At 43.2% G+C, this 16,528-nt stretch overlaps 1 long non-coding RNA gene across 1 annotated transcript in view; it reads right to left on the bottom strand.

Annotated features, from left to right (window-relative positions):
• Positions 1-3,349: 3,349 nt before the first annotated feature.
• The window catches only part of LOC138674032 (uncharacterized), a 55,484-nt gene continuing 42,305 nt past the window's right edge, over positions 3,350-16,528 (bottom strand). The window contains exons 2-4 of the long non-coding RNA XR_011320438.1: positions 5,221-5,303; positions 4,322-4,435; positions 3,350-3,369 (exon numbers count right to left, since the gene is read on the bottom strand). This is a non-coding gene — a long non-coding RNA (uncharacterized lncRNA). The remainder of the gene's footprint in view (positions 3,370-4,321; positions 4,436-5,220; positions 5,304-16,528) is intronic.

Genomic DNA, 16,528 nt, shown 5'->3' with positions numbered 1-16,528 from the left:
GCCATTCAGCTTCATCCAATTGTAAGACACCTCACATGGGAAAGTTTCTTTTCTATTGGGGGAACTAAAGAACTGGTCTGGACACATGCTCCTCCATTTTATGGACAAAAGTGCTGGTCAGTTTATGAAGAAAGTGGCACTAACAAATGACCGACCTTTTTAAACTGCCAAACCATCATCCATTGGAGACTTGGAAAACGTCACATTAGCAAGTCCTAATGAATTTGTTTTTTTTTCTTTCTGGTTTTAATGCATACTGAAGCCTTAAAGGGAACCTGTTACATTGAACATGCAATCTGATCTGTGGGCAACATGGCATAGAGAAGGAGAAGCTAAGCAGAATTATATATAGGTTTTGGGGAAAAGATTCTGTATAAATTGTAATTTTTCTATTGAAAATCCAGGTGTTTGTATACAAGTCCACTGGGCGGTCCGAGTAGTGATGACACCCATGTCTGCATGAACACCCATGCAGGAGAGATTGTCAGTCACTGATTAGGACCACTCACTGGACTCTTAAGGTACCTTCATACTAAACGATATCGCTAGCGATCCGTGACGTTGCAGCTTCCTGGCTAGCGATATCGTTCAGTGAGACACGCAGCAGCGATCAGAATCCTGCTGTGATGTCGTTGGTCGGGGCTAGAGGGCCAGCACTTTCTTTGGTCACTGGCTCTCCCGCTGACATCGCTGAATCGGCGTGTGTGACACCGATTCAGCGATGTCTTCGCTGGTAACCAGGGTAAACATCGGGTTACTAAGCGCAGGGCCGCGCTTAATAACCCGATGTTTACCCTGGTTACCATCCTAAAAGTAAAAAAAACAAACGCTTCATACTTACCTTCCGCTGTCTGTCCTCCGGCGCTGTGCTTCTCTGCACTGGCTGTGAGCACAGCGGCCGGAAAGCAGAGCGGTGACGTCACCGCTCTGCTTTCCGGCCGCTGTGCACACAGTGAGTGCAGGAAAGCACAGCGCCGGGGACAGACAGCCGAAGGTAAGTATGAAGCATTTGTTTTTTTTACTTTTAGGATGGTATCCAGGGTAAACATCGGGTTACTAAGCGCGGCCCTGCGCTTAGTAACCCGATGTTTACCCTGGTTACCGGCATCGTTGGTCGCTGGAGAGCGGTCTGTGTGACAGCTCTCCAGCGACCAAACAGCGACGCTGCAGCGATCCGGATCGTTGTCTGGATCGCTGCAGCGTCGTTTAGTGTGAAGGTACCTTTAGGCATACAAGCACTGAGGATTTCAATAAACAAAATGAAAATTTCAGTTCCCACAATGATTTTTTGACGCTGAGTATTTTCACTGTGGAAAAAAGCAGCATCTCACAGTGTCAGCACAGTGTATGGGACTAATAGAAATCTCATACCCACTGTACCTTATTTTTACGTGGAAGAAACTGATTGGTGGTGCATTATTTAAATCCACAACATCAATGTCTCTTGTTTCAAGTTTTATGTGCAGATTTTCCCAATTGAGTTACATTAGTTGTGGAAATTTTGCAGTGAAATTACGCAAATGTGGTTTTAGTGTGTTTCCGCTGTGGAGTGTAGCTTCCTGGAGAAAATTAACTTTATTATTCCCAAGAGTCACCGGCTGTCAGTCATACATGCGTGCCGGTGTGACTACAATAAGCATGCCCTGGCACTTTGACTGATAATGGACGCATAAGTGGAGAGCCAGCTGTCAACCAGTGCTGGGGTGTGCTTACAGCCGCCACTCCCTGTGCTGTGAGCGGTAAATAACGCTGCACTGGTACACCCATTGGACTGAAAGCCGAAGGCTCCTGGGAGCAATAAAGTTAATTTTCATTCATGTGCCATACTTTCAGAGCAGCGCCCAGGCACTTTCATGATGCTTTTAACCTGCACATTATCTCCATATCTGCAGGTAAATAGTGTTATCTGATCTAACAGGTTCCCTTTAAATAATAAAAAAAATACATATTAATATGTATTTGCACAACCATAAAAATCTGAATGTATCCCTATTAAGACTCTCCTCTTTGCCTTCAGTCCAGGGCACATTGTGACAAAGTTCTGAAATTCTTTGGTAAGAGAGCAGTAAAGAACAGTGAGGAGAATGCCTGAATGCAGATAAGAACGTGGAGGATGTGTCCTGAGGACAGTGAGGAGTGCTGAGCAAATGGTCTAAGGCCAGAGAGGAGCCCTGAGCAGAAGGACTTGAGGGCAGAGAGAAGTCCTGAGCAAGTGGCCTGAGGGCAGAAAGGAATGCTAAGGCAACAACCCAAGGGCAGAGAGCAACACTGAGGAAATGGCCAGAAGGCAGAGAAAAGTACTGAGGAGATGGCTTGAGTGTGAACTTAGGTTTGAAATGTGATGGACATCGGGACAGAAAGTAGGCAGAGTTAATTATCAGTGGGGATGGTAAGGCCCCGTGCACACATAGACTATTTGGTGAGTAGTTTACCTCAGTATGTGTAAGCCAAAAGAAGTAGTGGAACAGTTAGAGGAAAAGTGTAATAGAAACACGTCACCACTTCTGCATTTTCCAAAAAATCCTGGTTTTGGCTTACAAGTACTGAGGTAAAAATTCACCAAATATTCAACGTACGCACATGACCCAAAATTATACTGTGATGACAAATCTATCCCCAATGTTTTTCATTGTTTTGCTCCTATAATTGACAGGACAACAAAAAGGTTTAGCAGTAGTGTGAAAACAGTCTTTAAGGGGTTTTACATCACTTTCTAAACATTTTGTAATTTGGCCAGGTGACAATTAAATGGTAAATGGGTGTGATTAGGGGTGTGGCCTAAAATTTTATAACATTTGGGTAGAGGCAAAAACTGCATAGCTAGAAAACAAGAGTGACATCTGAAATCCATGATGATACTTCTATCTAACTTTAGTTTTCACAATTTCATTTTTTCTAACGCTCTTCTTTGAAAATCCAGAATTGGTGAAACGTGAACATAAAAGGGCCATATTGGCGTACCTTGTAATTGTTTTTAGTATGTTAGTTTTACTTCTACCCTAATTTTAAGTATTGCAGAAATTTTAGAAAATGTTTTTGCCCTATGTTGAGCATTAATATGCCTGTAGATTGAGCGGAAAAAGTGGACTAAAGGTTCACAATACATCCAAATCTACATGAGCTAGAACTTTGTCTTTCCATACTGAGGTTGAAAAGGAATTACATCTTGTTTAAAGTGTATAAACCTTCCACTTCTCCAGTAGATCCAAGTTTACACTAATACAGCTGTAGATATAATTCACTTACCGGAATTGTGCCAGTAACTGAATAAAAGGACCTTGGCATAACTGGAAAAGCAGCCACTCAGCTTCTACAGCTGATAAAACTTCTTTGGTGCCATTGGATTGTCCACAGAAGTTACTGCTCTGCCTAAAACAGAAAGGTCCTAAAGGTGTTAATTGTTTCTTCTACATATATATTTTTCATGAAAGAAATTCCTGCCGTATTAATAACATTTGCAGTATGCCTGAATATTCCTTTATGGTAGAGTGACAAAACTCCTATGCAAACTCATTCAGCAAAACCTGTTAATCACTCTGTTGAAAATATTCCAGCTTTCACATTTGCCGATAGGACAATCCCAACAGGTCTGCACCATTGCTTTATAACTGGGATAGCGTGGGAGAAATAATCTCATACTGGGTGGGTGAGCAAGTAATGCTGGAGGTCTAGATAGTACACATAAAGCTTTGCATACATCTCCCGTCTTTCTCTCTGGTCTGCAGGGCAGAGGAGTTCCATCATTTACAGGAGACTGTAATAATCTATAACAATTCTCTATCAATTGACTACCATTTGTTGCAGCTACCATGCAGCGGACACATCCTACGCCTCTATCTATGATGACAATACAAGAAGGAAGTCTCTGTTTCCATTATGGCCGTGCCAAGGAAAATATTTTTTTTTAAAGAAAACAAGCAAACAGGACAAATACATGAGGTTGCATGTACTTCTTAAGTGTTTTTAGACACTTTTTACCCCTTGCCCAACAGGGAACGTAACTTACCAGGAATGGCAAGCCCTAAAATGTGCAAAAGTTTAGAGTGAAAAAACTGGTCTAACTGAAGCCAACCAGAAGTTGGCGTAAAACTGCTGTTGACAGTGTAAAGATGCATCAAATTTACCATACATTTTCTATAAATAATAAGAAGTTGACTCAAGAGGAATAGTTTTTTTTCTAGGCACTTTTACATGTTATATGCATTTAACGTGATCTTTAGAAAAAATGGGACATTTTATCAGTAATTAACAATTGTAATAGACACAAAACTATTTGTTGGCATCAAATGGTAAGGTTTGTGATATGTGCACCTAACCAGACCTTTGTTCTGCTTGTTCCATCATTTTCTTCATGAAGCTGAGTCTGGATCTGCTCTTCAGTTTATTCACAAACACCATGATGTCAACTAGACCATATTTTCTTCTTATATTAAATCTAATTAGAAAAATATATATTAAAGAGATTCTGTCAGAGTGCAATTACTTTATGAAGGAAGCTTGTGTCCATGAAGGGCATATTTTCCTAAAAAGAAGCATACCTGTAATCAGAAAACCTGTTGGTTACTATTCAAGAAGACAGTCTTTGAAGAAACAAGCAATTAGCTGTTTCCACTAGTTAATTAAGATAACACCTAAGAGGTTTTCAAAGATGGCAAGTCAGGAGTCTGTTGTTGGGACACAAGCATTGGTATCCCGCAATTGTGCTGCAGGAGATCTGATGGGGTTACAGATAGTTCCCTTCCTTTGTAAGGCAACTAATTGGTAACTTGGGCTTCTAACGGCCATGAGGCTCCTGAGACTCAGATACATTATTCCATATATAAACTGTCCTGTTACATTTCTAATTACATTTTTGTTAGTGATTTTAAAATATTTCATAGCAGTAACAAAGTACATATACTTAAAAAGCCATCAACAACCAAAATATTTCCCCAATTGAACTCTAACCTTAAATCAATCAAAAGAAAGATAGGTTGTATAATATTTCGTTACTGCCTATGTAAAATGCGGAATATGCAACATTTGGAAACACCAATTAACACTCCCATATATGTGATTAACCAGCTACTCGTAAACTACAGCTTATTACTTATACTTCTTTAAATGTCCCTAAAATACAGATGGCTATTACCCATGAAAAGACCTGTAGTTATTAATGCATCACACAAATATAAAACACATGCATATGCTATATATTGCATTGAATGGGATCATCCATACCTTGCATGTAAGTGTTCCAAATCTACTGCTGACATAGAAATATTACATTTTTGTAGCACGAGACGAAAATCAGATCTGTTAATCTGAAATAGAAGATGAAATATTTGTAGTATACAATGATTTTTTAGTTCTGAAAACTTTCAAAGACATTTCAACTTTTGGATCCTGTGTAGTCAAGATGATTGCTGAAATGTTAATTGCTGGGGAAAGCAACTACAGATCATTGCAATTGGTCCACTGAAATCGATGGCATTTTTAAAGCTTTCCCTGTGCTACAGTTTATGCCCCATTATCCTTTTCTTGGGATTCGTGGAGACCATATCTTTAGGGATACAAAGGTGAATATTTTTTATGTTATTACTGAATTAATGGGGATTTCCAAGCAAATTGTACAATAGTATTTCAATGGCCATTTTGTATGTTTTATGTAATCTAAATGTTTTCTATTTGTTTCCCTTTTACTACACAGTATTGTAAAATTTAGTATGAAAAGTTTACCCCACAAATGGATCATCTCATTTTCTTGTATATAACCATGCCAAATATTCAGTACCAGTCAGTGGTTAGGACATAACACAAAACATACCATACTTACAGAAGGGATTTTCTTTATTTTTCTTTTTTTTTTTTTGCATTAATACATATGGTATGGTGTAGTGACCAAAAACTGTCAAATGTAAAAAGAATATACACTTCAGATAATTCACAGTGTCCCCCTTTGCCTTACAGTGGCTGTACCATGAGTACTAGTTATGACCTATCTATAGGAGAGATTATAATGGCTGTTGGATGGGGATCCCCCTTACCGATCCCAAGAATGGGATTTCTGTAGTGCTCTGTTCTGGAGTGTCCCTAAATGTTGCAATTTTCCCATGTGTACTCCACCAACTAGCTTCAGCATTTTATTTTATTCTGACCACTTGCACGCTGCTTTTACTTGACTCTCAAGTCTATCTCATGATAAACCATCTCTATTCAATTTAGGTCTGAGGACAATGGAAGCCTGGTAATGTGGTACAGTACTCCACCACACTCCCATTTTTGTGATGTAGCCCTTAAACTGCCTAGAGTTTGGTTTTAGATCAGTATCCTGTTCAAATACAAATGATGGGCTAACTCCCAATACACAAGATTGATTGGCATTGAGATAGCCATAGTGGCTTAGTGTGTCTTTTTTGTTTATAACTTGCCAACAGTGCTACCAGAAAAGCACTGTCACATTATCACAGCCTTCCCCATGCTTTGTCGTGAGCACTACACATCCGCAAATCATCTGTTCATCTTGTTTACATCTAACTAATAAACATCGATTACAACCAAAAAGTTGTGAAGTTTGGACTTTTTACCGGTACATCAAAGAATATATTACTACTTGTTCGATGTCCACTGCTTGTTTTTTTGGTCCAAGACCATATGTTCATCGTATTAATAGTGGTTTTCTTCTACCATGGAAGCCCGACTCCCTGTCCCCTCTGAACATTTGGTCAGTTGGCTCTTTGAAGTAGTCCATTGAAGTGCAATCTGAATAATTGTTACTTACAATTTCTAAGGCTGATGATGCTACATTAGATCTTGATTCATCATAGCAATTAATGGTTTTTAACACTGCAATTTTAGAAAATTTTATGTTCTTACTCTGTTAAATCTTGTCTGACCTGCATTTCTTCTAGTAATCATGACTACTCTTTGCTAAGCTAATATGTTCTAGCTAATTTATGGACTACGGTGAATAAAAAGATTTAAATAGAGTTGTTTGGATCTACCCAATCTTGTTGACACTGCTGGTTGGCATAGCCATCAACAAGGAAAGATGCATTTTTTTTATGTACATGTAATGCAGGTGTCTGGATGCACCACACAGATAATGCAAAGGAGGAACAGTCGGTGAACAAAATATTTGTGTTTAAATACAATAGTAATTTATAGCAATTCTAAACAGTTGGTGATAATAACAAGGCAAGCAACAATAAACCAAATAAAGATAGGAGTGAAATAGCAACTAAAGTTCTTCACTATATAATAACGTCCTCTTCCCGAAGGTGGTATGCCTGGGAGTTACCACACAAGTTCTCTCTTTAACTCTGGCTCTAGCAGGGTCACCGGGTTTTCCCGCTAGACTGCAAGTCTTTCTGATGAAGTCTATTAAATCGCGTTGAGCCTCCTACATACTAATCGGCCCCCTCCCAACCTGTTGTCCTGAGCATAGCCGGCCCCTGCACCGTGTGTTAAAACTGTAATGGAGAAGGCCCTGCTCACTTGTTATGTCCCTTTGCAATCACAAGCGTGCCTCTCTAGTCACCATCTCCTTATGGATCTTTGCTGCTTGACTATCGGCAAACATCTGGTCCTGAAGCAGAAAGCACCGAGGCTCGGCTCTTGACAGGCGACATCTTGTCTCTGAGTCTTAACTGGCGTAGGGCGCAGGTCCTGGTCTTGACCGGCGCAGTCGGAATTCTGGTTCTTCCCAGACATAGTCTAAAGCTCAGACGCAGACTTTCCGCTGATGCCTGTGAGAAAGGCCTCAGCCCCACCCAGGTCCGTGTCTGCGCTTCACTCTCTGTACCAAATCTCCTTGCAGTTTGGCATGCAGGGCTTTTATTTCCTGCAACCCTGTCCTGTGAGTCACCTGACCAGGTCCAGCACATGAAGCCTCTCCCCTTGCAATTCTTCCAGTACAAATTGGTTCCATCTGATTGCGCCCAGCCAGCAGATAGCAGTCTTTCCTCATTATGGTTATATCCTGTAAGGGGTCTTCAAGGGCATCACTGCTTCCTCTTACACACACTTTTTAAAATGATAATTAAATAATTCAAACTCTAAATGTCACCAAAGTTCAAAATGAAATAGGTTGCTTTCAGCCACCTAAACTATGGCTATTACTCTTTAACCCCTTTCTGACATCAGGCATAATAGTTCGTCAATGTCGGACACCCTAACTTTGATGTGGGCTCCGGCGATGAGCCAACATCTTTCCGGCACATGTCAGCTGTTTTGAACAGATGACATGTGCCCGGAACAGCCGCAGGTGGAATCGCGACCTACTCGTAGCTATTAGCCCATTAAATGCTACTGTCAAATTCTGACAGCAGCATTTAACATGCACGTCCGGCAATCGCACTGGAAGTCCGGCCATCGGTGACCCCCGTCAAGTGATTGCGGGTCACCGATAGGTTGCCATGACAACCAGAGGTCTCCTGCAGACCTCTATGGTTGTCACTGCCGTCTTGCTGTGAGCACCACCCAGTGGTCGGCGCTCATAGCAAATAAGTAATTCTGCTACATACAGGTGATTTGATTATCACCTGTATGTAGCAGAGCCAATCGGGTTATGGCAGCTTCTAGTCTCCCATGGAGACTACGGAAGCATGTCAAAAGTTAAAAAAAAGTTTTTAAAAATATTAAAAAAATAAATTTAAAAGTTCAAGTCACCCAATCAATAAAAAAAGGATTAACTTGATCCCTACACAGCGTAGCCAAAACGCCAGTATTACATTTTTTTGGTCACCACGACATTGCATTAGAATACAATAACGGGCAATCAAAAGATCGTATCTGCACCAAAATGGTATCATTGAAAACGTCAGTGCGGCACTCAAAAAATAAGCCCTCACCCGACCCGAGATCACAAAAAATGGAGACGCTATGGGTATCAGAAAATAGCACAATTTTTTTTTTACAAAGTTTGGATTTTTTTTCACCACTTAGATAAAAAAAAACACAATAAACATAATAGTTTGACAATAAATGGCTTCACCCAACCACTAACTATGAGTGGAGAAAAAGTTTTGGTGTTAGTCATATTCTCTGAAAAAAGGCCAAGAAAGCAAAAATTCTGCCGGGGTATCTAAACATTTGAGCACAACTGTATTGATGATCTATATAGGCCATCAATATCGTATAACCTTATAAACATCCCTTTTTCCATTGACCTGAGAAAACATTCTGAATACTCAATCTATACTCATCTGTAGCCTTAACCTCCAATATTGTCATGCTCTGTGCCTTTTTTCACTTGTGCGCAGAATGGACAAATCCCAGCCAATCTCCAGCCACAGCTAACTATTTAGCTCCTTGTGCTAATTCACAACACCATTAAGGGTCTGTATTTTCTTTTTTGAAGGATCCACCAGCAAAATAACAACTTCATAAAACAGAAAATATATGAGGCTGTTAGTATGGACCGCAGTTGGAATTTCCAGATACTGTATAATGCTGACGTGAAAATACGTCCACTATAATGTAGTATAAATTAGCCCCTAGGGATACTAAAAAAATAAAATTTAAGCAAAATATTTTGGTAAAATAAATCATATTCATTCAAAAGCATTTAATACTTGATTATAGGACACAGACAACTCAAACCACTCTACACTACTATCCCAAATGTTATTTCAATTTTTGTAATATTCCTTAGGGAGCTGATATGCTGGCAGGCCCCTCAAATTCCAGCAGAGCAGTATAACGTAGTAAGCCCTCAATTTGCAGTCTACATATTTCAAGTGACATGTCAGGAGCACATTTTTTGTCTATGCTAATAAGCTGGAATAAAGGAATGAAGTGTCTGCATCATTCATTTGGAATTATTTATGTGCAATTTTTAAGCTCCTGAATTTTAATGCTAATTTACATTCCAAGAATACACAGAATGTAGAGATAAATTCATTTTAGGGGGCCCTTAATGTCCTCTCATTGGACATCTTATTTGTTACGTGTGCAGAAAATGCTTTTTAAATCTGGCAAGAAACAAGCTTTAACTCAGTTAAACCCTTTTCTTATTTGAGTTAATAATGTTTCTAATTATGAAATCCAAATCTACTGAAGAGCTGAATCATGTAGATGTATGGATGTTTTAATAAATCAGTTGTCCTTACGTTACACCGATTTTCTCTTCCTTGATGAGCATACTCTTCTACATTTTTTACGAAGACTAAATGAGGAATATTTATTAAAGGGAACCTGTCACCTGAATTTGGCGGGACTGGTTTTGGGTCATATGGGCGGAGTTTTCGGGTGTTTGATTCACCCTTTCCTTACCTGCTGGCTGCATACTGGCCGAAATATTGGATTGAAGTTCATTCTCTGTCCTCCGTAGTACACGCCTGCACAAAGTAATCTTACCTTGCGCAGGCGTGTACTATGGAACACAGAGAATGAACTTCAATCCAATATTTCGGCCAGTATGCAGGAAAGGGTGAATCAAACACCCGAAAACTCCGCCCATATGACCCAAAACTGGTCCCGCCAAATTCAGGTGACAGGTTCCCTTTAAAGAAGAGAGAATATATTTGAGTGGAATTAATTTCTACTTGAATATTACAAAATTTCATATTTGACAAAATGAGGAATGGGCACTATTTTTCTAAACCCTAATTGGCTATCAAAAGGTAAAAAAAAACCACTTACTCACCTTAACACTAACCTCTGTGACCCCACTGCTCCTCAATGTCACCCATCTGGTCCTAGCCACATCATCTTACCAAAGTAAGCACGAGCAAGGTCACGAAGCACACTGTGACATCATAACATTACACATGCGTCTGCACAGAACTCTTCTTGGCCTCATAAGAGCTGGGATTCAGTGCTCATGATGGTGATAAAAAGATGTATGTAGGCCTCGATGGGTGATTGGTAGGAGCAGAGAGTCCGGAGAGGTGAGCCATACGGTAACGATAATTTTTTTTTTTACATACTAGTTGGCCCGTGAAATTTTCGCACGTTGGTTGTGGGGGGCGCAGGCAATTTCAGGAAAATCAAACTGGTCAAATGTAATTTATTTAATGAGATGCAATATACTACGTGACTGGGCAATATACTACGTGACTGGGCAATATACTACGTGACTGGACAATATACTGCGTGGCTGGGCAATATTTTTTGTGACTGGGCAATATACTACGTGGCTGGGCAATATACTACGTGGCTGGGCAATATAATATGTGACTGGGCAATATACTACGTGACTGGGCAATATACTACATGGCTGGGCAATATACTACGTGACTGGGCAATATACTACGTGACTGGGCAATATACTACGTGACTGGGCAATATACTACATAGCTGGGCAATATACTACGTGGCTGGGCAATATACTACGTGGCTGGGCAATATACTACGTGGCTGGGCAATATACTACGTGACTGGGCAATATACTCAATATACTACGTGACTGGGCAATATACTACGTAGCTGGGCAATATACTACGTGACTGGGCAATATACTATGTGACGGCAATATACTACGTGGCTGGGCAATATACTACGTGACTGGGCAATATACTACGTGACTGGGCAATATACTTTGTAGCTGGGCAATATACTACGTGGCTGGGCAATATACTACGTGACTGGGCAATATACTATGTGACTGGGCAATATACGTGGCTGGGCAATATACTACGTGGCTGGGCAATATACTACGTGACTGGGCAATATACTACGTAGCTGGGCAATATACTACGTGACTGGGCAATATACTACGTGACTGAGCAATATACTACGTAGCTGGGCAATATACTACGTGGCTGGGCAATATACTACGTGACTGGGCAATACACTACGTGACTGGGCAATATAGTACGTGACTGGGCAATATACTACGTGGCTGGGCAATATACTACATGGCTGGGCAATATACCACGTGACTGGGCAATATAGTACGTGACTGGGCAATATACTACGTGACTGGGCAATATACTACGTGGCTGGGCAATATACCACGCGACTGGGCAATATAGTACGTGACTGGGCAATATACTACGTGGCTGGGCAATATACTACGTAGCTGGGCAATATACTACGTGGCTGGGCAATATACTACGTGACTGGGCAATATAGTACGTGACTGGGCAATATAGTACGTGACTGGGCAATATACTATGTGGCAGGGCAATATACTATGGGGGCTGTGCAATATACTACGTGGACATGCATATTCTAGAATACCCGATGTGTTAGAATCGGGCCACCATCTAGTGTATATATATATATCAGATTTCATTAATATTTTGCCCATTGTCACGATATGGTATGAAATATCATATAAGTTTAGTTGCTCTTCAGCTCATGAGGTGGGCTAAACCCCCCCCCCTTCACTAGCTGACTCTCCTTGTTTCTCTCTGGGCTACGGACTGTATGCTAGAAGGGAGTTTTATTGCCCTGGGGTCATAAATTCCAGGCTCGGAGGAAAGTCCCTCGCCCCTCCCACCTGCACTAGTTGGAACTGGAAAGGTGGCTCCAAAATTCATGAAAGATTCTTTGTTTGGTTTTTATACGATATTATGCACCATGTTTACGGTAAGAACACGAAAATATATATTCGTATTCCCACTCGGTGTATGTACCCATCCCTTGAAACTCGGGCTTCTAACTCCGTCTGGAAAAGAAGTAGGGTTTTCTCTGTAAATATGTATCCCAGATAGGACATATTTGACCTCATTAGAATGCTCATGTTAATCCGAGATGATTGATGGGTTTGTTAGAACTATGACGTGTTTTGTAGTGAAGTTATAGAAATTAGAGAAAATAGTTTAAAGTTTACTCAGAATGTAGAGAGAGGAGGGTCTGGATAAGCCAGCCTTTCTGTGATGTTACAGCCTTAAGGTATTAAGTTTGTGGCAGGCTTCCCCAGCTCAGATTGCTTCCTGACTTCTTGTCTGCTCCTGAAGCCAGCAGCACGTCCAAATGAGCTGGGACGTATGGTTGCCTGCCATTCTTTGAACATGTAAGTGTTATCTTTTCTCCTTTATTCCCTTTATGTTATAATTACCCTTGTACATATTTGCAATTGTCTCATTTGTAACTTCTTTATAAAATATTTTTGATAAAGCACTGCCTGAAACTTTTGATGGGGTATATTATTTAATACCAGTTCTTTCTCCTGTTCTAAACCGTACCCTAAGTCTCTTGAAGGGAAAATACGCTACTGTTGTGTTGGGTTAGCTTCGGACCCGTTTAATCGAAGCTGGTGGCAGCGAGAGTGTGCTGACTTTTGGGGTTATGCTGAAGCGACTGCGGCGTTGCTAATTATTGTTCCTGCCTGAGTGGGAGTAGTTATCGCGTCGCTGCAGCGTGCCCAATAGCCAGTACATAGCAGGCAGCCTTTCTGGCGACTGCTTACCCAGGGTGCAGTACCTAATCTGACCTGAGAGTAAGGGGGCGCCAGAGAGCTGCAAGTGCTAAGTGGTACTGTAAGTGGGATATACATAAATCCCTGCAGTTCGTGGTATATAGAAAAGCAGTGGGATACCTAAAATAAGCCCCTGCTGTAAACTAAGAGGTCAATAGCCTTGTGTGTGGTTTTTCATCACATCGTGGAGTGGAGGGATAACTATGATAAGCCCCCTGCACATGTGATAGCCGTCTGTTGGCCTAAAGTCACCTCAATCCGTGACGTAGGGGTGACGGTCACGGTGGGAATCCTGACCAATTGGTGACAGCGGTCAGGGGAATCGTGACATTTGGTGGCAGCGGTGGGATATCTTAGAGCATTAGTGATTTGGTTTGAGCAATCATTCCTCTCACTAAAAACTTGCAGAAAGTTCTTGTGAGGACTCTGCGCAAATAAGTTTGGAGAACGAACTCAGTGTTTTATTAGTCTTGAGACAATTGTGTACGGGTAATTATCCCTTCCCTTTCTCTTTGTTTTTCTATCCTATCTTTTATTTGGCAAACATGGCTGCGAAAGGGGAAGCCTGGTACAACCACCAGAAGAAGGACTTTCTTGCTGGGATATGCACGTGCCATGGCCTGAACCCCCAGGGTAAGACCAAGACTCAAATGGTCGCTGAACTGGTGCAATTTGAAGCAGACCAAGCCAGGCCACAGAGGCCGCAGAAGCCAGCACAAGCGAACATGGTGCTGCAGCAGAGGTCCAACCACTGAATACGGGCCCTACTGGCAACCAGCGGGGTGCAGACCTCCTTCTGCAGCTGGCTCTGCAACAATGCGCCGCAGATGACCTAGAGGGACGTCGGCAGCTGATTCAGCAATACCATGAGCGAGCCGAGCGAGAGGCCCAGCGAGCCGAGCGGCAAGCGGAGCGGGAGTACCAGCTGCAGTTAGCCCAACTGCAAATGCAGGGGTCGTCCCAGTCCAGCCGTGAGCCCAGCAGCACTCAGATACCTAAGTCCCGGCCCGATCACTTCCCTGTTATGGAGAAGGACGGAGACTTGGACACTTTTCTACGGGCCTTTGAGAAAGCCTGCAGACAGTATGGGCTGCCTACAGATGAATGGGCACGATACCTGACACCAGGGCTGAGAGGTAAAGCTCTGGAGGCGTTTGCTGCCCTCCCTCAAGAACAAGATGGTGACTATGAAGCCATCAAGCAGGCTCTGATAGCCAAGTACCAGCTTACACCCGAGGTGTACCGTAGAAAGTTCCGGACCCTCCAACGTGGCCCACACGACAGTTACAGTGATGTGGTGCATGGACTGGGGACCCACTTTGACCAGTGGACCCAAGGACTGTCAGTGACCACCTTTGCACAGCTGCGAGACCTGATGATCAAAGACCAGTTCTTTCATCTTTGCCCAGCTGAGGTGCGACAGTTCGTGATGGACAGAGAACCCAAAGACGTGACGAAAGCAGCGCAGATTGCCGATGCCTATGAGGCCAATCGTAGATCGGAAGTGCGGAAGCCAGTCACCACCAGCTGGAGAGGGGGTAAGCCTGCAACCAACGCCAGTACCCCTGCCAGCCAACACACCAGAGGTCCTGGCCCCGTGGTCAACAGCACCAGACCTACCACCGAACCTCGCAAGTGTTACCACTGCAATCAGACTGGTCATATCAGTACCTACTGCCCAGCCAAGCAGAAGAACCCCCCAGCCAAGGCCCCAGGGCCTAATGCAGCAGTTCTTTTGGTGGGTGGTGTGGTTGGGAGGGTGTGTGACAACGTACAGCACATCACTGTGGGAGGCCATGTTGCTACAGGCCTCAAGGACACTGGGGCTGAACGAACCCTCATCCGACCCGAACTGGCGGCCCCTGAAGAAATCATTCCGGGGAAAACCCTAACTGTCACTGGGATTGGGGGCATCAGCTGTCCCTTACCGATGGCCCGGGTTTTTATTGATTGGGGTGCTGGGAGCGGGGTGAAGGAAGTGGGGCTGTCTGATAATTTGCCCACTGATGTTTTGTTGGGGACTGATTTGGGGAGGTTGGTTGCCCACTACTTCACTGATACCCCTCCCCAATCTACTAATAAGGGTAACGTTAACCCTGATGATGATGGGAGATCGCATGTGTTACCTGACCATGCTTTATCTTGTAATGATGCATCTAATAACCATTTTTTCCCTAGGACTGATGGTGAAAATGTTGTACCTGTGCCAGCTGAACCTGATAATGATTTTTCTGTGAAGGTTAATGTGTCCATAGGTACAGGCGTGCCCAGCCACGTCGCTCTGCGGAGTGAGATGGCTGAGGAACCCCTAAACAGGGGCAAGTGTCGGTGCTACAGGAAATAGGGAGATGCATGGGAACCGTAAGGAAGGTGACGCCATGAAAATGACCAGTGCCACCGAGGAAGGTAACGGGCCCATAAGTAGCACTGCCCCTGAAGTGTTGGGGGTGGATGGGGAGGTAGAGCCCATAGCAGTGCCGGCTGATGGGCCTGTAGAAACCCCCGGGGAGACAGCCTACGTAGCTGCTATCACCCGCAGTCAGAGTGCCCGGAACGCAGATAACTGTCTGCCTTCCGGACCCTCCTCAGTCATCACTGTGACTGAACCAGAGGTGGACCCAGAGCAGGTCCAAGAGGGTTCCCGTGGGGAAGGGACCCTGACATCGCTTTTGGCTTCCCCTAGCCAGGAGTTTCAGGCCGCTCTGCACACAAATGCGAGCCTAGAGAGTTTGAGACAACTTGCCGGGACGCACTTCTCTGAGGCTGATAAGGAGAAGGTGTTCTGGGAACGAGGAAGGTTATACCGGGAGACAGTACCCGGAGAATCACAAAAGGAGTGGTTGAGGGAAAGACAGCTGGTCGTCCCGCAGCAATTCCGGGGTGAGTTGTTGCGGATTGCCCATGAGATCCCGCTAGCTGGACACTTTGGGATCAGCAAAACTAAGGCCCGGCTGTCTCAACACTTCTATTGGCCTAAGATGGGGACAGATGTGTCAAACTACTGCCGCTCCTGTATCACTTGTCAAAGAGTGGGGAACGCGGGGCCTGCTCTTAAGGCTCCCCTGATCCCTTTGCCAGTAATAGAAGAGCCTTTCCAGAGGATCGCGGTGGACATTGTGGGCCCGCTGGCAGTCCCCAGCAGCTCTGGAAAGCAATACATCCTTACTGTGGTAGACTACG

This window comes from Ranitomeya imitator, chromosome 4, assembly GCF_032444005.1.
Source record: "Ranitomeya imitator isolate aRanImi1 chromosome 4, aRanImi1.pri, whole genome shotgun sequence".
Taxonomy (NCBI): Eukaryota; Metazoa; Chordata; class Amphibia; order Anura; family Dendrobatidae; genus Ranitomeya; species Ranitomeya imitator.
The sequence above is the reverse complement of the archived record's forward strand: the minus strand, read 5'-3'. Positions and strand labels throughout refer to the sequence as shown.